This window comes from Salminus brasiliensis, chromosome 3 (genome assembly GCF_030463535.1).
Source record: "Salminus brasiliensis chromosome 3, fSalBra1.hap2, whole genome shotgun sequence".
NCBI lineage: Eukaryota > Metazoa > Chordata > Actinopteri > Characiformes > Bryconidae > Salminus > Salminus brasiliensis.
Window position 1 is genome coordinate 515,731 of NC_132880.1, and position 4,157 is coordinate 519,887.

Genomic DNA, 4,157 nt, shown 5'->3' on the forward strand with positions numbered 1-4,157 from the left:
CTGTACCCAAAAATAAGACAATACCAGCCATTATAACGTCACCTTTAAATCAGTGCTACTATAATAGAATTTTGTTAGAAATATGATTAAAATAAAAACCATACATATAATAATTCTATAACATAGAGCAAGCACAAAATGAGACTTAAAAGTCTCTTAAACTTATGTGTAAACACCATGTCATACCTTAACATAATTAATATTCATAGTTCATATATTTTTATGATGGTTTTGTAGTGTGTGATTAACTGAGGATGGTTCTGCTGGGGAAGAACAGATCAAAGATCAGCACAGTGGGGAACTTCATCCTGGGCAGAGAGGCGTTTGATACTGAAGCTCCTCCTCATTCAGTAGAGCAGCACAGTGAGAGAGCTGGAGGAACGGTGGAGGGCAGATACATCACCCTCATCAACACACCTCACCTGTTTGACCCTCACCTCTCTCCAGAGGAACTGAATCAGAGAGTGAGAGAGTGTATCTCTGTGTTCGCCTGGACCTCATGTTCTAGTGCTGGTTTTACAGCCAGACGACTTCACTGAGGCAGACAAAGACAGACTGCATCACATTCATTACCCTCTGACCGAGGAGCCTCATGAACACACCCTAGTGGTAACAACACAACAACTGCACTCAGGCTCAAGTGTAGATTCAGGTGAAGACAAGGTCTCTCAGAAGATTATCACTCAGTTCACTAACAGACATTTAGAGTTTAGCAGTAAACGCAGTCGTTCTGATCTTGTGAAGATGTTGGAGAAGAGGATTGAGGAGAATGAAGGAAGTTACATTCAGTGGGAGGAATATGAAGATGCTCCACTTGCAACAGAACCACAGCAATATGAAAAAACAACACAGAGAGAGTCTGAACCAACAGTTAGGGAAGAGAGCACAAAGGAAACAAGTAAGCATAGTTTCATAAAGAACCACTAAATAATTCAAGTTAAAAATTAAAAGACTGTCATGAAAGATTTTCTAAATGAGTTTCTATTGACTAATGTAGTTTTGTCATTCACATTAATATTCCATAAGTAGTAGGAATGGTTGAAAGATTATTCAACATCTTCCTGAGATTTACTTTAGATGGAAAGCTGGTGATTAACTGTGCATTTTAGCCAAAAGAAATTAAATGTTTCTTAAACATTTACTTTTTACTATGCTTGCAAAGCAAAGGGCTTTATTGTTATACATTGGCTTCTTCTTCTTCTTCTTCTTCTTCTTCTTCTTCTTCTTCTTCTTCCAGGATCAATAATTCCACCAAACTAGAGACTTCATTCAAAGATTCAAAGGTCTTATCTACTACATGGCGGCTATGACGTCTTCTATGCATCAAATATTTTAAGATATTAAAAAACAGACAACTATCCCATAGACTTGCAATGAGCCGCTGTAACATCATCACATAGTAAACTGTAATCTGTCTGTCCCTCTCAATATAACTGCATTACCAGAGACTCCAGAGCTTCTGTCTGTCTGTCTATTAATCCATCTACAACTCTCTATTACACACCACACACTCCAAACACACACTGCACATTCTACACACATACTGCACACACCACAGAAACCACACACTCCACATCACCCACACCACAAACAGAACACCACACTACCACTTTGCAATACCTTTGCAATCACCCATGATACTATAACTACCACCTAGTAACAGCTTAGCAACCACCCTGAATACTATAGCAACAGCCTAGCAACCACACTGGATACTATAGCAACAGCCTAGTAACCTAGCAACTGGACTAATACCATAACAACCACCCAGCATCAGTGTCCATGCTGGTTACCATAACAACAGCCTTGCAACACTTTAGCAATCACCTGGGATACTGTGACAATTTCCTTGCAACCACTTAGCAACACGTTAGCACCTACCTGGAATTCCACAACAGGTGACTAGCAACACCTTAGCCACCACCTGGGATTCAATAGCAACTGCCTAGCAACAATTTAGCAAAGCCTTAACAACCACCTGTGTTACCATACCAACCACCTAGCAACCACTTAACAACCCCCTCGCAACCATAGCAACTGCCTATCAACCAGAGCTAGTAGAGGTTAGATACTTCCAAACCCAGTAATTAGGAACATTCTCATTGGCGGATATCACAATTTGCAAACAATGTTTTGTTCATGGTTTATGGTTAAGTGTTGGCACATGAGGAGTCAGAAAGTTCATTATGCTCTGAAATTCGAATATTCTGACAATTTCCCTTTCAGTTTCTCCGAGGCTGAACTTGGTCCTGTGTGGAAGTAACAGAGAGCTGAAGTCCTCTATATCAGGTCTCATACTGGGTCAGAGAGAGCTCAGTCCAGAATCCAGCTCAGTGTGTGTGAGGAGGGAGGGAGAGGTATGTGGATGCCTGATCACCCTGGTGGAGCTTCCAGCTCTCTACGACTCTCAGAGGAGGAGGTGATGCGGGAGACTCTCCACTGTGTCTCTCTCTGTGATCCTGGAGTTCATGCTTTTCTCCCCATCCTTCCTGAAGGACGCCTCACTGATGAAGATAAAGGAGAAGTGGAGAAGATCCAGATGATCTTTGGATCCTGTTTGAACAACCACACTGTCACAGTCATAACTAGAGACCCAAAGCAAGAAGCAATACAGTTAGATAGAACTATTGGTGAAAGTTTGAAAAGACACTGTGTTTGTGTTTTGGATACCAACATGGTGTCTGTACTTTTGGAGGAGGTTAAGCCGATGGTGAAACAAAAGAGTGGAAGCTGCTACACAACCACCATGTTTTTAAATGCTCAGGTAGGAACACTGCTGAAATGCAAGTCTGAGATTGAAGAACTGAAGACAACAATCAAACCATCAAAAAGTAGTAATCAGACACAAGGCAAGTATACAGTGTTTTATCTAATAATAATTAGCAAACATGTATACTGAATATGACTGTGTATAATGAGCTCAACTCAGAATGAAATGAAAACGATTTGAAAAGCAAAGTGTTCTGTCTTTAATAGTAATTGTTATAGATGGTAAACATTTTATGCATGGATACCCATTTTATTTTATTTTTAAAAAATCACAGAGATGTTTAGGTGTAACCAAATTGTTCTCTGGGAAGGGCAGGCAAACCATTATGACAAAAATGGCTGTGAGTGTAGCTTTCTCATACAAGTATTGTTGATGGTTTTCTTTTTTTCTTTCAAGAATCTTCTCCAGATACTGGAAATCTAAGAATCATTCTTCTGGGGAAGACTGTAGTTGGGAAGAGTGCTACAGCGAACACCATCCTGGGAAAAGAGGTTTTCAGAGAGTTACTTTCCTCTCAGTCGGTTACACGTATGTGTCAGAAAGAATCAGCTGAAGTCAGACAGAGACGGGTCACTGTGATCGACACTCCAGGACTATTTGATACGAGTATTAATAATGAAGAGATCAAGAAGGAAATCGCTAAGTGTATCACCATGGCTTTCTGCTGGTTCTCTCACTGGGACGATTCACATCAGAGGAGAACGGAGCGGTGAAGATGATCCAGGACCTGTTTGGTGAAGAATCCAGAAGATACACCATGGTTCTCTTCACCAGAGGAGATGATCTGCAGGAGACGAGCATTGAGCAGTTGATATGAAACAAACAGAAGAAAATTATAAGAAAGATCTGGAAGAGACATTGAAAACACAGAGGGAAATCTTTCTAAAAGAAGAAGAGGAAAGAGGAAGAACTCGTAAAGAAGAGGGAGCGAGGAACCTGGCTTACATGAGAAAGATGCATGAGGAAGAAAAGGAGAAACTGCGGAAACTGTGGAAGAGTTCTGTGCCAGACTTGATGAGAAAATCAGGGAAGCAAAATCAGAGGGACATAAAGAGGGTTACAGTGAAGGAGAGAAGGAGGGACATCAGAAAGGGTTTAGGGAAGGAGAGCAGAAGGGACATAAGAGAGGAGTTGAAGAAGCTGAAGCACAGAGGAGCAGACCTGATGGTTGGTGTGGCGCAACAGATAACACCACCACATACCATTGTGTTACAACAACACCATGTGGGAGACCAGGGTTCGATTCCCGGTCTGGGTGACTATGCTGCGCTACACCAATAAGAGTCCCTGGGCAAGACTCCTAACACTACATTGGCCCACCTCGGTAATACGAGTAACCTTGTAAGTCGCTCTGGATAAGAGCGTCTGCTAAATGCCATAAATGTAT

The 4,157-nt window shown here is 41.4% G+C and overlaps 1 pseudogene; it reads left to right on the top strand.

Moving 5' to 3' along the window:
* Positions 1-254: 254 nt before the first annotated feature.
* LOC140551016 (GTPase IMAP family member 8-like) lies at positions 255-3,587 on the top strand (annotated as a pseudogene).
* Positions 3,588-4,157: the final 570 nt, after the last annotated feature.